The following is a 17,040-nucleotide window of genomic DNA, read 5'->3' on the forward strand; positions in this document are numbered from 1 at the left end:
TTCAGGCCCTGCAGGGTGGTACTGAGCCTCGCTTCACAGTCTCTGTCTATCGCTGTCTAGTCTGTAGCTCTCAGGGCACGAGGGCGGTACCAGAACCCCTACAGCCCCAGGTTCTAGACCAGAAGGTTCTTACAGCTTTTCACCACATAGGTGCTTGTAGCTCAGGAACAAGTCACCTCTTAACTTCCTCTTGGATTGACTAACCAGACTCAGCTCTTCAACTCTCACCACAAGGCAGGTTTTCCAGACCTCAGATCGTTCTCGTTGCTCTCTTCTGAACCCTTTTCAATTTGGTGGGGACCCCAAAACTGATCGCATTCCACTAATAGTCTCAGTAATGCTGTATGTAGAGGCAATACCACATCCCTATGCCTACTTGATATTCCTTTGTTTATACATCCAACGAGCGCGTTCCTCTTCTCAGCTACAGCATCGCGCTGGGAGCTCATGTTCCCTTCGTTATGTAGTTAGGTTTTTTTCGGCATCAACACATTCCAGGAGACTATCTTCCTTCTTGGGTGGCCTACATTATTTGTACCTAGATGTAGAACCTTGCATTTCGCTGTATTAAAACATAAGCTTAAATTAGTCCACCTTACCAAGCACTCCAGGTTGTTCTGTATAGCTGACCTGTCCCCATCATTCTTTACTGCTCCACCAGTTTTTGTGTTGTCTGAAAATGTTACCAGCCACAAATCTATATTTTCTTCCAGAGCATTGCTAAAAATATTGACTGGTACTGGGCCAACAACCGATTCCTGAAGAACCCCCTCATTAACACACGATGTGCTCATGAGCTCCCATTTACAGTTACATTTTGACATCTATCATTTATCCACTTTTTAATTCATTTAATGTGGCTACACTGATTTGTATAGCGCTAATTTTATTTATCAGAACGTTATGCAGCAACAAGTCAAATTCCTTACAGAATTCTAAGTATATTATGTCAGCACAATTACCTTTGTCAACCAAACTTGTAATCACATCAACAAACCCTATCAAGTTTGTTTGATGAGACCTATTTGCCATAAAACCGTATTGGTTGGCGTTCATTATGCTACTATTCTTTAATTCTGTACTGCTTACATCCCATATCAGCCTTGCCATGACTTTCCTTGGGATCAATGTTGGGACCAGCCACCTGGCTCGTCCTGTTTCCCCTTTTGAAGCACTGGCACATAAGCTTCCCGCCCAGTTCTCTGGAGCTTTCCCTGTGTTCCAGGATCTATTAAAAATCAACAAAGATAGTTCATAGAGCTCCTCAGCCAATTCTTTTACTACTCTTGGGTGCAGGTTATCTGATCCTGCTGATTTAAATGTTTATCCTCCCTTGTTGCTGATGGAATAGAAAGTATTTCCTTATCATTGTAAGATACAACTACTACATCTTTCCAATTACAGAACAGAACTATTTATTGAATACTTCTGCCTTTTCTGCATTGTGAACGACAGTTTTACCAACCTTATCTAGTATCAGACCGATGCCATTGCTAAAATATTGAAAGAATTCCTTCTACTGTCCTAAACCCAGCTGGGCACAGGTTTTTCGTTGATATCGTCACCTTCCCTCATCAGCACTCAACATTTCCCTAACTGCCAGTTTGTAACCATTGCTCTATTGACTTCAATGGAGCTAATCCATTAAACACCAGCTGAGTATCTCCTGTATCATCCTGCCTGTAATCGAAACGTTGCAAGGGTTTGGGCAAAGGAAAGAGACAGAGCAAAGGGCAGGCTAGGGCATGTAGAAAGGGTTCTGGTTCCTACCCTCCCTAATGAAGGCCAGCTCTCCTCAGTCCTCCTTGTGGCACCAGTTTTCAGAAGACTTGTAACTATTTTGTTACTGACACACAACAAAAATAATCATCGGCTGAACAGCTCACGTATTGTCAGATGATTATGTAGCTGCATTATGCAATTTTGCATTTTTTTCACCAATATCTTTACATTTCAATCCAGCTTGTGATTTTATTCTGTGCCATTAACACTTCGGTATTATCCGGAATATATTTCACATGGCAAATTCTCTGGAATTAGGATTATGCTATCAGGAAATAAATACAAATTTCTCAATTTGTCTGTGTCGGTGGTAATCAGGAAATCGTTTGTCCTTAAGCTGAAACGGAGGATTGGATTCTTAAAAATGGGATAGAGAAAAATGCTTTTAGGATGATTTCTTTACAATAAAAATATCGTCGTCTTAAAGCTAAAGAATAACAATCTTTATGCAGCTGTTCCACGTGAAACACACCCGGGGCTACCTCCTCCATTGGTGTAAGTCTGGGTAGCGCTGTTAACTTAACAGAGCTATTTGCAACAGCTAAGGATCTGGCCCTGTGGCTTTGGAAGAGTCATCAGCTTGCTATCGAAATCATGGAAAAGAGCATAACAGGATTTTGTGAGGGCAAATAATATTAAAGAGAAAATAAGGTAGGGTAGGGACAAGAGCGAGAGCCTGTTACATTTGTCATTCATTAAAACTTGTTGCGATTGGAAAGTGCTCCAATTTGGGCAAGTTGAGTTACAGCCCAGCTCAAGACTATTACGTTTATTTATTTCTTTATTCAGCATTTTTACTAGAGACGGGCTGGAATCATGACCAGTACACCTTTAATAACAAACCTCCTGGTTTAATCTTCTTTAGAGCTCTGTAGGGCATTACTAGGTATAATCTAACTCTTCCAGGTTATTGTAGATGCACTTATGGACATAAAACCTTCTTTAGGAGAATTAGGTATTTTCTCATTATGAGCACTAATATCTTTTCACTGAATGTCACCAAATTTCCATGAAAATCTGATTGACTCTCATTGACAGGTTACATGGTACTCCTCGTGGAGTGGCTATTAAAATGAAAGATCAAAACCGTCTTGAATGAGCAGTCCTTTTGTTACATACGAATCAGGCTTATGAAGTAATTCTTTGATATAAAATAGGAATCATTCCCCTGAAATATGTTCACCTTCAAAACAGACATTTGCACTTCACTTTCGGATGGAAAGACTAATTAAATTGCTCAGTCTGATTAATTATTGGCTCCATATGTGGACATTTACCCATGTGACACTTGGACTCAAGGGCTGACTGAAATCTTAAATTTTCCATAAGTGTCTAGATTGCACAGGCAAAGTGGGCATCTGCACATCTCATTGGGCTTTCAGTTCCTCCTGCCCGCATCAGAACTCTCAGAGTCAGGATGATCCTGTGGTGCTGGGAGCTCTGGTTCAAGCCCCAGCTCTAACATAGATTCACCTTGGGTGAGTCTTAATCTCTCTCTGCCTCCGTTCCACAGCTGTAAAATGAGGTAAATAATGCTCCCTTTACCTGCCCTGTCTGTTTAGATTGCAAGCTCTCTGGGGCAGGGACTGTCTCTTGCTGGCTGCAGGTGTGTAGACTATAATACAAGCCAGACAGAACATTAAGAATAAGAAGAAAACTAGAGCAAGGGCAGCAATAAAGCTGCTTTGAATCCAGTCATCAGCACTCCAAGGTATTCAGACCTTCCGAGACAGCCCATTGCTCTGCAGGAAGCCTAAAGAACTTTTTCTTTGCTGTGGCATCCACAACATCTCGGGCAGTGTGACCTCTTCAAGGAATGGAGTGGTTAGTGGGTCTGGGTTGCTTCCCACAGCCTCCAGAATGAAGCACCCCTCCGGGCAAGGAACTTGCATTCCACTTCATTGAAAAGCCTGGCTCAAACGGAGATGGTCTTGTTGATTCTGAGTAGAGCTGGTTGGATTTTTTTCGGTGAATAGTAAACTTGCACCAAAATGCATTTTTGTGGCACTGAAATTTGTGAATTCTGATCGAGTTTGGAGAATCGTTTTGGCTAAATGAAATAAAATCAGAAATGAGTCTCCAAATTTGAGTTTTGGCTCCACTCTGCTTTTACCACTTGGCAAAGGTGCCTGCAGCCCCGGAGAGGCCATGCTTTTTGGCATAGGTTATAAATCAAAATGAAAACAAGAACTAAATACCCTAGACTGGGAATGATCAGCGTATGGCACAGAGCCAGCTGTGGTGGCACTGGTGGATGTTAACGGGAGCTAACGTCCATGCTCACATGACTGGATCTCTCAGCAGCCTGTGGCACTCTCTCGTACAAAACTTAGGAAGATGGATGCTGCTTGGATGGCGTCACTTATTTCTCTTGGACAGGTGGCAAAGAGTTATGACGGGTGAGACTCCCCTACCCCAAGAGTCCTTGCTTGTAAAAATACTGATCATCCCCCGAAGCTATGCCCCAGCCCAGCCTGGAGCTCAGGGGGCAGCACCCTTGTCCACCACCAGAAACTATCCTTACGAATTCCTGGGTAAGCCCGCCCACCTGTCTGGATAAATCTTTCCAGTTATTACTTGTATAACCGTCTGCCCAATGGCCTCAGCCAAGAGCAGGATCCCATTGTGCTGAGTGCTAGTAAGAGACGGTCCTTGTCCCAAAGGGCCTGCACTCTAAACAGACAAAGGAAGTGCTAGCTCCATTTTACAGATGAGTACTGAGGCCTGGAGAGACTAAGTGACATCCAAGCTCTCGGCAGAAGCCTCTAGCTGATCTGGGAATCAAACCCAGTTCTCCTAAATCGCAGTCCAGGGCCTTCACCGAGAACCATCCTTCCTCTCTTTCTACCTAGCTAGGCACTTTATCTGATCTTTCTACAGATCTGCTGCTGCTCACAAAACCACAGAGATACCAGATTCGCTTCACATTGAATTTTGGAACCCTTTTTATTTCTTTATGTATTTATTTTTTATTTGCTTGGGTTTTTCTGCACAAAATTCTCAGCATAGGAATTCATGGTTGGAGCTGGCTGAAATTCCATCACTCTTTATAAGCCTCCTGAGTAGTGAGCGTAGTTAAGTCATCTAACTTTGTAAGCATCCTACCTTTTTGAAATATGTCCCTCTTTTGAATAATCAGAGAAAGTCCCCAAAAGGGTTAAACACTTTATTTAGATGGCTTTGTTCGTTACGTTAGTGCTTTGCTTGTTCTGAGAATTAATGGAAGATAAGCTAAAAGTTCATTTATAAGAGTATTAAAGGATAATTATGATGGAGTAAATGCAGAGGGTCAAAAGGCATTATGATGAACAGACTCATAATATAGGGCTTGGGAAAATAGGCTAAAATGTATTCAGCAATACAGTACCTAATATCACCCCATGAATTCCATTAGAGATGCATTTCTTTATCCCCCTCCCTTCTTCATTTTCAATTTTTAATTAAAAGTGCGGCGATTGGGACTTTGCTGTTCATCTGCGAACGCAACACGATAAATCGATCTCAGCAACTTAAATTAAAGTTTCAGGCAGGCACAAATATGTGACCTTTTAATATCAACAAAATAATAAAAAAGATTTGGTAGGAAATCTGTTTCAATCAGATTAGCAGAGAAGTGGGTAAAGCTGATTACAAGCCCGCTAAACACAGTGTTTGGGCAGTATTTGTTCAGAAACAATAGCGTTAATTCTACTTTAACAAGTATTATCTGAAAAATCAATAATTAATGGGAACCCGTTATCAGCTTGTAATTTAGTACACAGGAAAAGTGAAAGCAAGTGGGGAACCTGCTTTTACTTGACCCATTGGGCCAATGGATTAACCGGTGACAATAGAGTTCTGTTTTTTTTAAAGTGGCTGTGTAACTAAGTCAATTTCAGCCTATTGTGGGTCCTCTTGACACCATTAGGCGCTCTCCCCTGGTTTTCACTCCTGGGCTGACAATGACTTCCCAAGGCTTTGTGTAAGGGCCGGGCCTTGTGCTGACATGTTTCTATTCTTTCTGAAGGCCCTGGGAAGGTGACATTCCTTCCTGTGACGCGTGTGCCTGGGAAAGGTAAAAGGATTCTGGCAAAGGCGCTGTGCCCACGGAGGGAAGAGTCATGCTGTGCCAGGTGGAGGATCATAGAAGACTGTGTTAACTGGCAAACGTCAGGCAGGAGGTTGAATACCCCTTGCTACAATGTGGCCTGCATCCTACTCAATTAAGTGCCCTCTATTATGATTCCTCCTTCATTTATAGGCATTGAATGGATATGTGCAAAAGCATGCGAACTGTCACATCTTCACCAACCACCTTCCCCTCCCCTGGCCACGGCAGCCCTCGCTGGGGAAACCAACTCGCGTGACCTCTGAGCTGCATATGGTCTTAAATGTGTGTGTGCGTTAGAAGTACTTGTGCATGTGACTTGTCATTGGACTAGGTCATTGCAACAGATGCCAAGCAGATAATGGGTCTGAGAACCATATACTTCTGGATAATACAGCTGTTCTGGGCAGGGGAGGGCTGTGAGTGGAGGCGTGTGCCTGCAGAGGAAGGGGCGGGTGGGTGTACAAGGAACACTACTATTTTCTAAAGCTTCTGCTAGAAATCAGGACAAACCATGCACAAAAGTAACTTACAGCAGGATGCTGGTGTGAACAGCTGACCTAGCTGTGGCTAATGCATTCCAGCTGTAGCACGGGGCCAGGTTCTGATCTTGCTACAGCAGTGCAAATCCAGAGGAATTCCATTGGCTTGAGTGGAGTTTCTCCAGATTTACCGTGGTGTAACCCCAGTGTCTGTACCTGGCGAAAGAGGATGAAGACAGGGAATGTCAGGAAATGAAGAAGCCTGAGGTACAAAGCAAGAGCCCTTCTGGAAACTTGTGGAGATAAAGAAAAGTGGCTAAAACAATTTTGCTCCTTGTTGCAAGGCAGGGTGTGGATGACCATGTGAAAGTCTCACATAAATTATCACAGTTTGAATAATTGTCAGCTACACAAAAAGCATCATTTAAAGTCGACTGAGAAATAATGACATAATGAGTGTCGCTAATAACAATTGCGACAAAGTTCCGAGCCTGTGTTGGTGGATCCCATGCATCCAGGCGGATTCAATGGCCTCAGAAACTCGCCAAGGCCCTAAATGTGACCTCCCTTTCTCAGTGTAGCGGCAAGGGTCACAGCCTACCGAGCTACTTTCATCACAGGCCAGTGTGGGTGGTGAGGAGGGGGATACCCCACAGTCTCTGTTGCTCCTTTGAGCTTAGTAGGCACACGTCAGCCTCCTGCCTGGACTGAGGCCTGCTTCCCCTCTCCAGGGGGGTCTCTGTAGAGCATTGGGGTGGAGGGAACCCAGGCCCACCCTCTACTCTGGGTTCCAGCCCAGGGACCCCAATGGTAGCAGCTGTTGGCAGCTTCCCCTTCACCACTGGAGCTGCTTCGACTCCCTGGGCCACTTCCCCGTGGTCCCTTTCTTCTAGCTTCACCCTTACCTCAGGCTTCAGCAATGCTTCCTCTCCTCCAGCTCCTTTCAGCAGGGCTTCCCAGAGGGAACCGGGAGGAGAGCTTTTAAACAGTGTAAGTGGGACCTTGATTGGTTCCAGCTGTCTCCATTAGCCTAACGGCCTTAACGAGGTAATTGGCGTCAGGTGTCTTAATTGGCCTGGAGCAGCCTTTGTTTGACTCTCCTGCTCATTCTGAAGCCCCATGTCCCGGCGCTCAAGGAACCGCTCTCTGGTCCGAGTCTGCCACACAATGAATCCATGAGAACCACTGGTATTGTCCAGTGAATCCGGAGACGCGGATTTTATTCCCAGCTCTGCTACCAGCCTGCTGAGAGACCTCAGGCAAGTCACTTTGTCTGTCTGGACACTAAACTAGTAACTGTCTGTTACTATGGGTGTGTCTACACTGCAGCCAGAGGTGTGAGTGCAGCATGCATAGACACCCCCAACTAAATCGTCCCAGCCAGGGCTTCGACAAGCCTGACCTTAAACACCTCCAAGGAAGGAGATTCCACCACCTCCCTAGGGAACCCATTCCAGTGCTCTGATTGCAGGGTGGACATCCCTGGTGTGAGGGCTCTTGCAGTGCTTAGTGCCAGGGGTCCTGAGCTCAGTGTGGGAGCTGAGGTTCTACTGTAACACTGCTTCTAAACAACGGTTAATAACATCAATTGCAGACATTGCAACTTCCTTCTTCACAGAGGTATAACAGGATCCCTGCTTTAAAAGCCATTTAAAGATGTTGTCAGATGCTTTTTCCATGTGAAAGTGATGGTGCCTTTCCCTTAATTGGAAGTATTGTTTGGACGGGGGCTGGCCCCAGGACACAGCAGGCAGATTGGGCTGGGATGTGGGTTTCTTGACAATCAGTGACACTAGAGGCTTTCAGCAAAAAGAACAGATTGAAGACAGATTGTGTGGCTGAAGCAGCACAGTGCCACATAGATGGGGAGTGGCTTCAGAGATGACATTTAATCATTCAACATTAACACAAGACATCTGTCACCATACTCAGCAGTGATGAGGCTACATTGCAAAACAATATGTTCGGGAGCTCCTAATCACTTCCAAAACACGACTTTTGCAGAGAGTTCTTTTAGTGGCTGGCACAAATCCGTATATTTTATTATAGCAATCCCAACCAAATCCTGCAAGAAATGGAGTTTTTATTAATGTGCAGCTGTTAAATGAAAAAAAAAATAACACTCAGAAATAAAAATGAATCCCGGAATAATCAGGCTGATCCCAAACAGTAAGAACAAGCGGTCAAAGTAAATACTTAAAGCTTTTTATTATTATTTAAAAATACGGCTGTGGGGATTGGGGTGTTGGGTTTTTTTTTGCAATGGCAGTAAGATAAAAGGTGCTAAAGTCAGGCTACCTTTTCTGCCCATCTTTGAGCTGGGAAAGAGGCAGGCAGGAAGGAAACCATGATGAGAGGGGTCACAGCCAGTGGATTTTTAGTGCAATTGCTTCCCATATCTGCTGAAGGAACAGTCTGCAGTCGGGGCGGAAGATTGGCATTGGGCTAAAGGCCTGTGAGCTCTCTGGAGCAGGGACGGTCTTTTTGCTCTGTTTCTACAGCACCTCGCACAGTGAGGTTCTGGTCCATGACCAGGACTCCCAGGTGCTACCGTATCACAAATAATAAATAACAAGGTTAGATGGATACGGGCTCCGAATTAGAGCTTGTTGGTTTGTTCCTGTGAAAAATTTCAATGAAAAACAAAAGTTTTAATTAACATTTTTCTTACAAAGTTTTTGGGGTTTTGTGGAAAGCCCAAAAATGCAAAAATTGAAAACCCCAACATTTAATAGAAATCAGAAATGTCTGTTTTGACAAAAAAGCCTGAAACCCCCCTCCACACACACATTTCGAAAGAAAATCAGACTGGCTGTATTTACAGTAATACGTGTTGAAGGGTGGAGTGAGCACCTGTTTAATGGGAAAAAAGGATGTCTAGCAGGAGTCAATCTGTAACGAGTCAGCCTAAAGCAATGTGTGTTGAGCTGTGGCTCGCTGTTTTAGGGAGCAGCCTGTTTTGTCTCTCTCTGTTTTGGGTTCTTGTGTGTTATCGGTCCGAATTCTAAAAAATATAGTCGTGTTACCCTGCAGCTTCCAACAAGAGTATTTTGTGTTTTTACCAAGTTCTCTGTGTGTATGCCATGAACATAACATCTCACTTGGTTAGAAACCAGATCTCGAACGAACTGAAATTAATGAGTCTCTTTCCATTGACTTCAGTGGCTTTTGGATCAGCGCCTAAGGGCAGGAGATTAACCCTGAGAATGTTAGCAATGGAACCCTGAGAAAGCAACTCTCCTGCAGCTCCATGAATGACATGGCTCATCCCCCCAGATAATAATGGGGAGAAAGAATTTCCCAGAGCTGCTCTTACATATGCATTGCCCAGACACAAGCTTAAGGATCCGATTACCCCTCACACCGGAATAGCTGCATTGACTTTGGTGGAGTCCCACCAGTATAAGACTGTAGTTATCCAGTGGTGAATTGGGCCCTAGAGTACAAGTTTCTAGTACAGAGGAATTTACTCCTACAGACCGGGGCTGAAGGAGGGGGAACTTGCCCCCTGCTCTCCCTGGCTTGGGGTAGCCGTGTTCTGCAGCAGCTCACACTCCTCAGCCACTGTCTACAATGACCAAAATGACAGCTAAGCAGTTGATCAGCTGGTCTGAGAGAGTATAAACCCCAGCAAGGATCATGCAGGAGGGATATTAGAATTCCATTTAAAATAGCCAATTCTTCATGACACATGAAGGAAAATCTCTGCTGTCAGATCGAGTATCCATAAGTGGCCAGGCTGCTTTCATGTAATTAACATAGAAAGAACTGCATTCCAAACACCCCACTTCCACAGGGTTCCAGAGCGTGGAAATGCAGGCACCCTGGAAAAGAGCTGGGAGGACATACTCATGGACCCAGAGTTTTTAAGGACACCTGGAGCATGTTTAATTGACGTGACAGAGACTTATATGGCTCATATCCAAACCTCTGGCAAGGTTACTAGAAAAGATGGGCCAGATCTTCAGCTGCTGTAACTCATCTGAGAACAGACCCTATTTTGTATGAAGGGTTGGCATCTGTTGGTATGCTTTCTGTAATCATTCTGTACTGAGGATTTTTCTTTTCCTCTTTTCAGCTTCTTTGGGAAAGTACGTTCTAGGTCAATGCAAAGAAAACCTGGATTTTTGAGTCCTTTTTTCCCAGTGGGAACAGTTGCACAGAGGTCTCTTTTTCCCCCTCATATTCACAAGAAGTGGGTTGATCTGGGACTACCTTATGACCGGAAGTGCCCATAAATAATTCCTACATTAGAGCCTAGTGCTGCGTGTGCGCACACACATACACACACACACGCACACACACACACACACACACCTTTGCTCTAGTTAATAGCTCCAGTGAAGTCAAGAACTACAGTGATAAAAGTTATTCATCTGGCTTTTTGCAGGATTGGGTCCTGTCATAAACAGATAGTTAAGGGTTAATGTCTCTTTTACCTGTAAAGGGTTAAGAAGCTCAGTAAACCTGGCTGACACCTGACCAGAGGACCAATAAGGGGACAAGATACTTTCAAATCTTGGTGGAGGGAAGGCTTTGTTGTGTTCTTTGTCTGGGGGTTGTTCGCTCTTGGGACTAAGAGGGACCAGACATCAATCCAGGCTCTCCAAATCTTTCTGAATCAGTCTCTCATGTTTCAAACTTGTAAGTAACACCCAGGCAAGGCGTGTTAGTCTTATTTTTGTTTTCTCAATTTGTAAATGTTCCTTTTTTGCTGAGAGGATTTTACCTCTGTTTGCTGTAACTTTGAACCTAAGGCTAGAGGGGGTTCCTCTGGGCTATATAAATCTGATTACCCTGTAAAGTATTTTCCATCCTGATTTTACAGAGATAATTTTTACCTTTCTTTCTTTAATTAAAAGCTTTCTTTTTAAGAACCTGATTGATTTTTTCCTTGTTTTAAGATCCAAGGGGATTGGATCTGGACTCACCAGGAATTGGTGGGGGAAGAGAGTGGGGATGGTTAAATTCTCCTTGTGTTAAGATCCAAGGGGTTGGATCGGTGTTCACCAGGAACTTGATGAAAAAGCCTCTCAAGGCTGCCCAGGGAGGGGAAGGTTTTGGGGGGACAGAAAGTGATTCAGACACTGAAATTTCTGGATGGTGGCAGTGTTACCAGATCTAAGCTAGTAATTAAGCTTAGAAGTGTCCATGCAGGTCCCCACATCTGTACCCTAAAGTTCAGAGTGGGGGAGGAACCTTGACAGGTCCTAAATACTTAACTCAGCTTTCAGGATTTGGGGGGGATGGTATTTTTTAAGACATGTGTTTCTGAGAATAGAATCATAGCATTGGCCAGTTAGTGTTGAGTAATTCCGGGCACTTTGAGAATGATAGGCAAGATGGGTCTGCCCAACAGACAGACAAATTACCTAGTCTAGCCATGATCTTTAACATTCACACAGGTTTACAGGTACACATTCTATTGGAGTGTCTCTCTTCATTCAGTGAACTATCGAAAAACCCTGATGACAGCCATCCAACTCAAAAACAAAAGATAGAATCAACTCCACAACCCACAGAACACCACCTCTGGGAGAAACTCTGGTGCTAGGCCCCTCACGTGGGCACTGCACTATACCCCAACACCATAAATTTATCAAGAGTATCCCTAACTGGAGCAGAATTATCTGCACTCCCCAAGGGATTGAGCTTCTGCTCCACCACAGAACTAACATGTGAAGAATTATTTCTGTGACTCCACCTCAAAGAATTGTTTCACAACAATGATGACACCACCCACAATTACCACATCCCCACCGACAGTCATAAGAAAAAAGAATCAAATGACTGGCTGCCCCACAATGGACAAAACCATACACTTGAGTGTTACATCGATTGCTTCAGGAAAAGAACTGACTGTGAAATTCTCCACCACAATCTTTCCACCACCGAGAGGACAGCCATACAGTCCCTAATATCCAATCGCCAGAGAGCGACCAAACCAGCGGACAAAAGGGGTGCCAGAGTAGCTCTCAACCATGATGACTATGTCAGCGAAGACAACTGACAACTCTCTGATACCACCTACTATGAAGAACTCAAAGAAGATCCCACATTACAATTTACCCAGGAATTTAAGGATATCACCCAATCCTTCCCTAAACAACTCCAGGAGAAATGCTACTAGCTCATCCCCCGTGACCCATCCCAGGGATCTTCTGTGTGCTTCCCAAGATACACAAGCGAGGGAACCCAGACAGACCCATCGTACCTGGCCATGGCACTGACTGAAGGAATGTCAGGACTCCTAGAAGCCAACCTCAAACCACTCACCACACAAAGGGCCAACTGCCTCCAGGAGACAACTGGCTTCCTCCAGAAACTCCACGACATTAACGACCTCCCTTAGACCACCACCCTGGCCACCCTGTATGTCACCTTCCTACACACCAACATCCTCACAATGACGGCATCACCGCCTGTCTCAAGCATGTACAAGGCAATAGACAACCCTCAGATCTCTCCACCCCAAACACATCGCCAGACTCATCCATTTCATCCTCACCCAGAACAACTTTAGATTCCACAACAAACACTTTGTCCAAAACACGCAAACAGCCATGGGTACTGGGATGGCTTCCCAATACACCAACTTCTTCATGGGCCGCTCTGAGGAAGGATTTCTGGACAAACGCACCATAAAACTAATGATATACCTGAGATGCTTCGATGATATTTCATCCTCTGGACAGACGACCTACATTCCCTCATAGATTTCCACCAGAACTTCAATAACCACCTCCCATCCACCAAACTCTCTCTAGAGCACTCCCACACCAGCATCAACTTCCTGGACACCATGATTAGCTTCAACAATGGAACCCTACAGACGACTATATACAAGAAAGCTATGGATCATCACACTTATCTTCACAGATCTAGTAGCCACCTCAAACACACTAAGAAGTCTGTTATCTACTGCCAGGTGTTTAAGGACCACAGAACATGCTCCAAGGAGAAAGTCCAGGATACACATCTTAACACCCTTAAAACCACCTTCACCAAACAAGGACCAGAGAAGCAGATCATCGCATGGACCATCCAAATACCCTGAGAGAACCTGCTTCAATACAGGAAAAAAACAACCCTCTGACCACACACCCCTACTTGTCACCTATCACCCCACACTGGAGCCCATATGGGGTATCATTAAATAATTACAACCCACAGTTGATGGGAACCACATCCTGAAAGAAATCTTCCCTGAACTCCCTCTCCTGGCCTTCAAACAACCCTTCAACCTCATTAAGCTCATTATTCAGAAGCAAGCTCCTTATAGATCAGCACACACCAACTCAAAGCAGCATCAGACCCTATCAGAACAACAGATGCAAAACCCGCAGACATATCTTGGTACGATGATCAGTCCCCCCCACCCCTCGACCTCAACACACCTTTCAAGGTCAGTGGATCCTACACGTGCTTATCACAACTTGTAGTGTACCTCTTCCAGTGCTCTAAATGCCCCAGTAGCAGCTATGTGGGTGACCAGACAACCACTGCACTCGCCAATGAACTCAACAGAAAAATAATAAAAGACAAAAACACCCTGTCACCCATGGGCAAACAATCTTCACAAAAGGATCATTCCCTAACTGACCTCTCAGGCCTTGTCCTCAAAGGAAACCAGCACAACACCTTTGAAAAATGAGCCTGAGAGCTTAAATTCATAATTTTGCTGGACACTAAAAATCATGGTCTTGATAAAGACATTGGATTTATGGTTTATTACAACAATCAGTGACCCGCTAACCCCTCTCTTTTGTCCTGTGACTGCAGATATGTGTTAACTACTTATGCTACACAATCTGTTCCACCTTGTATTATTTAGCTGTGACACTCAGCATACCTTTCCCAGCCCTGAAGCAGAGCTCTGTGCAGCTGGAAAGCTTGTCTCTCTTTCCAACAGAAATTGGTCTAGTAAGAGATATTACCCCACCCACCTTACCTCGCTAATATCCTGGGACCGGCACAGCTACAACACTGCAAACATAAAAAGCACAAGCGTTCTCAGTCCCTGGTGGACAACTGGAATATACTGGGCTGGGTTTTGACTAGGGACAGAGGAGACTGCAACGTCAATTGCTCCTAGGTCTGCTGCAATACACTTCTCGCTAGTTGTGAAAAGATGTGTTATCATTTTAAAAAAATTATTTTATGATGATCAAAACTGCTGTTCTGTGTTAGAAACATTCTGACTCCAGAACGCGTCGCCTAGTGTTCTTCTTCCACCCTCGTGTACGTTCTAAGTTCTTATCTGGCTCCTGTCTGAGCACCTCATAGCGGTCAATGGGTTTCTCCTCAGTACATCTCTGCAAGGGCGGGAAGCGCTATTCTCTTCATTTCGCAGGTGGGAAGCAGAGGTACAGAGAGAGTAAGCATCTTGCCCAAGGTCACTGGGGAGGTCCGTGGCAAAGCCAGCTCTCCTGAGCCCCACTCATCTACTGCCTTAAACACGAGACCATCTTTCTTTCTGCATCCTGCTCTCCAACTTCAGTAGTGAGGCATGTTCTGTTAACTTCAGCAAGGCTGTGCCAACTTACACCGGCTGAAGATCTGGGCCATAAAGTGAATATTAAATAGATGAATGTGTCAGAGGCATATGTATTAAACCCTGCGGACTAACTTGCTACTAAGGTCAGGGCCCTTCTGCAAAGAGCATGGGCGAGCCCTTTTTTGGCAGACTCAGACTTGGGCTGCACAAAGTTGACCACTCTGGTAATGCTCATGTAGGAAGCAAGGCTCTGGAGCTCTGGGGTCCAGCACCCTGAGCTGGTGTCAGCTGGTCAGTGGAGCTCTGCTGGCTCCTCCCAGAGAGAGCCTGGGCCTCAGGTGAAATCACTGACTGGGAGAAGCTGGGTGTGTTGTGTGGCAGGGAAGAGCCCAACTTTGCCAACCTTCAAGATGATGGGATATTGACGCCACCCCAGCTGTGTCACTGGGACTGAGGCATCCTCAGCCTCTACTCCATCCCTGCGCGGTGCTGCTGTAGTTCATTCACTTATAGGGCTTTGCTGGGTGAGGGGAACACTGGGGCACTGGTCTAGCTGAACTTTCTAGAGGACACTTCTATGAAGAAGCTGTAGCAGAAACAGGCTTGTGAACTGTAGTCACAGAAAGGCTGATACTAATTCAGAGTCTGGCGCTCTGCAACCACCCAGACACTTACTTAGCATGAGAGAGTTTGGGGAAAATTGTTGTTTTACAGGAAAAAACCAACACTCTGCTCAGAAACGATGCCTGGTATTGTTTGTTATCGATCAATGCATCTACCCATGTGGAAAAACCTCATTACCAGCAGGGCTCAGCCATTCTTTCCCCTGGAGCTGCTCCTGGTGTGTTGGGGATTGGTTGGATAATTGCCTTCTTTCTCACGTTATATCTGGAGGGTGCCTCCCTAGCATTACCCTGGTCTGCGACACACTGCCTGCTGCACATACTTTGTGCTTTTCTTGTGTTTCCCCTCCCCCCAACATCAACATTTTCTTTGCTGCACAAATGAGCACTCCATGACTGCACTGGTGACATAGGTTCCTCATTATATCTTCCTTTGCGGGTTAAAGAAACAGAGAAGGGATCGTTTAAAAAGGGAGCAAATAATGGGGTGTGGGTGGCCACCTAGAAGGGAGAAACCTAAGTAACCCTCATAGCCCCTAGTCCGTTCTTGAGACGCTGCTGCTCATAGGTCAAAGGCAGCGATACTTGTGTATAGATACAAGGTACAAATTCCTAAGAGAGGGTGGTGAACCTGTGGGACAATTTACACAGAGAAGTGGTGCATTCATCACTTGGAGTCTTTAGACCAAGACTGGGCGTCTTTCTAAAAGAGATACTGTAGCGCAGCCAGAAGTCATGGGCTTGATGCCGGATTCACTGGGGCAGTTCTCTGGCCTGTGTTATGCAGGAGGTCAGGCTAGATCGTCACAATGGTCCCAGTGGACTTACAAGCGGTGGATCTCTACTCATGCTGTAGTGGTTTTGTATAAGACACAGTTTCTCTGTGAAAGGGAGTGTACACAGTGTACTAACACCCAGCTCTGGGCAATGCAAACACATTCTTCACTGGATTATTCATGGCCATTGAGGGGAGGGCCCTGGAGTTCTTGGGCACTTTCCTGGACACTCCCTGAAATGATCCAAGTGTGGTTACTCTCCACAACACTATGTCACAGCCGCATAATGGGCAGCCAGGCCTCGCAGTCAGAGTTGGAGCCCACAGTCCTGGGACAAGAGTCAGGTATAGGGAGATCAGAACCAGGATAGCAGGGGGTCAGAGGCAGGAAATAAACTGGAGCCTTGGATCCACAAGTCAGATGGCAGGAGTCGAGAAGGGTCAGGAGGCCAGAAAATCAAGCAGCAGAGGCAGGAGGCGCAAGACACACAGTCCAGAGCAGGGTGGAGCTCAGCTGTCCTGTTCCTGCTGCTGGCTTAAGTAGGGCCAGTGGGCCAATCACCTGCTCCGGGACTCTGCCAATCATACCTCATGGGTGGAGCTATATCACAGGGGCGGGGCTTCATGGATTCCAGGTAAGCCCTAGCCAGTAGGCTGCCAGGCAGAGGGTTGGGGCGTGGTTGCTCCCAGCGCCCCTGTGGACCTGGGTCCAAGATCTGTGGGTCGTGACAACTAGAGTAAGGTGGAGCTGTCGACCGTCCAGTGCGGGGATACCCAGGCTGAGGCGCATGACC

The sequence above is a fragment of the Mauremys reevesii genome, linkage group 3 (assembly GCF_016161935.1).
Source record: "Mauremys reevesii isolate NIE-2019 linkage group 3, ASM1616193v1, whole genome shotgun sequence".
Taxonomy (NCBI): Eukaryota; Metazoa; Chordata; order Testudines; family Geoemydidae; genus Mauremys; species Mauremys reevesii.